Genomic DNA, 5,758 nt, shown 5'->3' with positions numbered 1-5,758 from the left:
ATATTTCTGAAGCCATTTATGTATATATATTTTTTTGCTAAACATAATATTTAAATATTGCATTTCAGTTTGCTAGGTCGTTGGCTATTAACTCATTGACTTATTAACCCGTTAAACTTAAACTTAAATGTAGTGTTTATTTGAGGGCTTTAATGTTAAATAGACTACTAAATAGGTTATTGGGTTAAGTCAGACTTCTAAAAAGGTCAAGTCAAGCTAAAAATTTAGCCTATGTCAGGTTATAGACCTAGACTCGAGCTCTAGTTTTGTGTAGTAGGCCAGACCTGTTCACTCTTAGACCTAAACCAACCTAATCCATTCTCATCCCTAATGATCATCATGACATTGACCCACTTTTATGATTTAAGACTTCTTTTTATACTTATTGTGTGAATGATTCTTGTGCTAAATACACATTGTTATTGATCATATAATGATTGAACTTCTTTCAATATATTTTTAATTATTATTTTGGAATGTTATGTTTTTTTTTTTAAATTATATCCGGTGAATATTGTAACGGAGAATATTCTTATTCATTTGGCCAGAAAAATTTGCTTTTTTACTTATTTTTTTGGATAAATTTCCCTTTTCGTTTCACGTAAAGCCACTAAGAAGATTTACCTTTTTCCTTAATTTTGAATGAGTTTTTAATCCTCCTCCAAGTGCTTACCTTCTTCTTTACCTTCTTTATCTCCTTTAAATTTAATTCCAATTGTGTTCTAACTAAAATTTTTATTTCTTTTAGACTTCATATATATACACTTCATAAATTGGCTTCCACTTCAAACTCTTTAGACTTCTTTATTTCTATTTTATTTTTTAATTAAAAAAATTATATTTTAAAATGATTTTAAAAAATATTTTTAAAAAGAAAATAAAAATAAAACTTGCTTGTTAGTTTAGTTTTCAAAATATTTTTAAGATGAGAAAATAAAAAAAATTTAAAGTAAAACACTTTAAAGGTTATTTCTTTTTTTTAAAAAAAAAACCTGAAAATAAAAAATTATTTTTTATTTTTTTAAAAACTTGATTGACAAATAAGTTTTTATTATTTTTTATTTTTAAAAATAAAAATAATATTTAAAACGAGAAACAATTAATCTATACCTTTCACGATTATTGCCTTTTTCTCCTTTTATCTTAGTCTAAATAAATTTCAATTGATTTCTAATTAAAATTCCTATTTCATTTTGGACTTTACGAGCTGCACCATCCATTTCACTCTTCCAATTTCAATTTTCAGTCTTCTTCCCAATTTAGTAAGGTTCCTATTTCATTCTTTTTTCTAAATACTCTAAGACTGTTACCTACACCCTTACAGTACCTTTGGATGACAATTAAAATTAGATTCTCCAACAATTCCAATTTTCATATTACTCAAAATTTAATAAATATTGTTAAATTTATACTGATTTTTTTTTTATAAAAAACTAATGCTCAGAATTATAAAATTTATTAATTATAGAATTAGGGGATGTTACAATAAAAAAAAGAATATATATATATATATGGCATTTCAAGTGAGAGAAATTAGTTATTATGAGAAGTGAGAGACATTAATAGTGGTCATTAAATCAAATAAAGAGTTTAGATTTAATATTGTTATCTCACTATCCACTTTTTTCATTCTTTTGTCAATTAATTCTTTTTTCTCACCTCTCATCTCTTATAATAACAAATTCTTCTCACTTGAAGTGTGCTCTCTCTCTGTCTTTCGATATATATATATATATATATATATATATATATATATATATATATATATATATATATATTCTTTTGCTAGTGATAGATTTATCATCATAACTTGAATTTTAGCATTTTTATTTGAAATTTGATAAAAATATATATTTTAATAAATTTTGCAAGAAAACTAAAGGCTATTAATAATACGATACTAGTGACAAATCTATAAATATCAGCTATTTTAAAATAAAAAATTGATAAAATATTCCAATATATATATATATATTCATATCCTAATGTTTTAAAATGTTATTGCATTCACGAATTGTATTTATTGTACCCAGTATTCGTATTCATTAAACATAGGGTATAACTATTTATAATTTCATATGCTCATGGCTAAAGAATAATTGATCCAGTTGTTGATCTTTGATTATACTAATGTTATCAATCTCAAAACTGATTGAAATCATCCGATAGAAAGTCTGTAGCACATACTCTTGCTTTGGATGAATTTAATGTTACACGTGTATAATACTATGTGGACAAGTTCTGTATTGTATCTGGAAAGCAACAGTGAAGACTAGCAAACATCACTTAGAGACTAAATTAGAAAAAGAAGAACATGTCTAAAGATTTTCTCAATTCTAAATCAGTTTAGGCTTAATGCATTTCTTATTCTTGCACTTCCATCTTTAAGGTCACGAGGATAGTAATAGTCTTGAGTATATTCTACCAATGTGCTTATGGTTGGTGTCTAATGTTTTTAAGCTTACTTTGATCAATAGACAACTGTATTTCAGTTTGAACCAGCAGATAGAACTATTCATGTTTCAGAAGCTTGTGTTATAGATAACAGATATAGAAGACACTACCTTTGAAAATCAATATATGATATGGTGACTGAAAAATTGATGCATGCAGTATATTGAGAGTCAATTCAAACTTTAGCTTTTACTAGTTTGACAGAAGCTGAGGATGAGCTAATAGCATGCAATAATATTGGATGAAAAACTATAGGAAATTAAACTCTTTCAAGGCTTTTCAAGGGGGAGGGGAGTTGAGGGTTTAAACTGTGCTCTCCAAAATCCATATTATTTTGCTTTCTTGTTCTACTTTTGCATTGTTGGATCTCCCTATACTTCCACTTCCACCTTCTGATTCTGATGACTTAGAATGGCTTGACATGGCAATAGTTTGGTCTTTCCGCACAATGCAGCTACAACCTTGGACTATCTGACTTAAGGCTTTGACCACCTATAGTAATAGACAAAAGCAAATTAGAATCTAGAACACAAGATATTTTGTCTTCACAAATATGTACTGTGAATCAAGTTTAGCAGAAGTGAAATCATGCTATATGTTGCAGATTAATTTTTTTCCATTTACTTGTCTTAACTTGTCATACCACCTAACTTTTATCCTACCGTCTTAAGTACCCATTTGGTTTAAAATTTGGTAGAATTGATTTTGAACCATAGAATGTGATTGAGATGGTTTACTAAATTAATCTGAACCACGTACTTCTATTGGATCAAATATTTTCCATTGAAAAGTGCAAGAACTGATTTTGCAGCTTTAAAATAAACGGGGCCTAAATGGCTTGAGTAAATTTAGGAGTAAGCTAAACAATGTGACTGAAAATGGCTGTTCTAGTAATATCTTTATATTATATATCACAAATGTCATATGAACTAAAACTACTGTGGCTGCATTTTGATCATATGGAAAAGGAAGATAAATATGAAATGAGGTGGGAATCGTGTTTGTCAAGAAACAACAGAATATGATAACTTTTTAAGCCAACGTTGAAGAAGTAGCTGGTGTATACTTACTTTATTCATATTCAATCGCTTATGAGGATCCCTTTGAAGACAATTTCCAGCTAGGCGACTCATCCAATAGAGTTGATGGCAGTCATGGGAGTTGATCATCCTTCCATCAATAAGTTCTTGGCATTTCCCTTCACTTAATAGTGGTCTAGCCTGCACAAAAAATGACCAACTAGAAATCCTTGGAATCTGGAATAAAATAAGAATCTGAGAGGGGAAAAATGGAGAACATTGGCCAGCTTTCAAAACTTTGCATTTTTAACTTATTTTATAAGAATTTAGCTCAGTTTGGGTGAAATTGTGGATAAGTCCTTATAAGAAAACAAAAACAATATCAAAATTAATAAAACTTCTCTTATAAGTTAAAAATAATTTATCTCCTTAAGTTTTAGAGTAGCTAAACGAGAGAGCTTCTAAGAAATAGAGAATAAGTTTATTTTAATTTATGGGAAGTGTTTGATTCATTTTACTACTTAATTTTTAGCTTCTATAATTACTAATTGAGAAGTTTATCGCCTTTGTATATTACATTTTCTGATAATAACTATTTGTAACATTAATTTCCTTCAAAGTACAGGTGATTGACAAAAACATGTTATGATGAACAAGAGAAATGCATTGCGTGTAGTGCCAAAAAGAAAGAAGAAATGACAGTTATATGCATCAAGCTTTATTACTGTATTCACTATTTAGATTCATACCCATCTCACTAGACCTTTTTCTCCAACTCGTCTGTCTGTGGTCCTCCTTCCAGTTATTAGCTGTAGCAGAACCACCCCAAAAGAATACACATCTGTCTTGGTTGACACTTTACCAAATTCTGCATATTCTGGTGCCCAATATTCCAGATTCCCAACACATTCTGTGGAGTATGAGGAGTCTCCAGTTATAATTCTAGCCAAACCAAAATCACCTAGCTGATGAAAACATATAACTTGTTATTTGAATATTAGAACTTAATGAGTTAAAAAAATCCTGTGGTTGTGGAACCAAATTACAATGAATTATATAAGAGCTTGTCAGATGATCATCCATCATTAACATGTTGTAGTAATTAACTGTGTATGTATCAAGTATAGTGTTTTCTTTCAATAATACTTGATAAATGAAAGCATAGATGGTAGAAATTAGAAACTGCCATTCTACAAAGGCAGCAGAATCGTTGTTAAAATGAAAAAAAATTAGTTTTCCACTTTTGTTTTTATAACCATATGACATATATGTTTTTCATTTATATCAATAATAATGTCTTAAAATACTGATTGTGCTCATTATTACCAATACTTCATAATCATGGGTAAGAAGAATATTGTTAGGTGTCATATCTCTATGTATGATGTTATTCTCATGCAAGTATAGCAATCCTTTGGCCGCTCCATAAGCTACTTTCACCCTGTCTTGCCAGATAAGTGGTTTACGAGAATGTTCTGCAGACAATAGTAGCCAAAGTTAGTATCTCTTTAATGTAATATTAATCATGAGATACACACGTTCATATTTTTAGTAGTAATTGCTATCTATATGGTTTTAGTTTTTGTTATACGTGATAAATGTTGGTCCAGTGAACCATTGCAGACATATTCATAAACAAGAAGCCTGTGGTTTCCTTCTGAGCATGATCCCAACAGCATGATCACATTCTCATGTCTTGCTTTGCTGAGTGCATCAACTTCAGACTTGAATTCCTTCTCTCCTTTGTGGCTTGCATAAACATGCTGTTTAACAGCAATCTTCTGTCCACACATCTCCCCTTTGTAAACTGAACCAAACCCACCTTCTGAGAGAAAGTTCTTTGGGGAAAAACCATGTTGGCTGCATGCAACTCAGCATATGTGAAATCTCTCTTCCATCCAAATTTAGGTCTCCTGTTATTGCACATAGTGCAAACAGATTGTTCAACCATTAGATGTGCTTCATGGTTGTTGGTTTGCTGTTTTTCTTGTTTATCTTGTTTGTTTGGATGAGACATTTTTGTTTGACCTGTCCCTTTAGCACAGTGAGAGAATGATGCACATTTCCTTATTGATTGCTAAGTAATGTTCTCCATTTGAAGGGTTCTGTCAGCCTCGAAAATAGAGCCCTAAAATTTGGCTTTTGTAGGATGACAAAACTTAGGAATAGTACTATTAGTATTGTTGGTCTTATTTTTCAATCAGAATTAAGTTTCACCTTGATAATTTGTATAGTATAGTAAAGGTCAATACTAAAAATTAACATACTAGCATGAAAATTTGACA

General features: G+C 29.8%; 1 pseudogene; it reads right to left on the bottom strand.

The window, feature by feature from the left end:
• Positions 1-2,757: 2,757 nt before the first annotated feature.
• On the bottom strand, positions 2,758-5,490 carry LOC113855673 (annotated as a pseudogene).
• Between the last annotated feature and the right edge of the window lie 268 nt (positions 5,491-5,758).

The sequence above is a fragment of the Abrus precatorius genome, unplaced genomic scaffold (assembly GCF_003935025.1).
Source record: "Abrus precatorius isolate BTA unplaced genomic scaffold, Abrus_2018 Scaffold11, whole genome shotgun sequence".
Classification (NCBI taxonomy): Eukaryota; Viridiplantae; Streptophyta; class Magnoliopsida; order Fabales; family Fabaceae; genus Abrus; species Abrus precatorius.
This window is presented reverse-complemented; position numbering and strand designations above follow the sequence as displayed.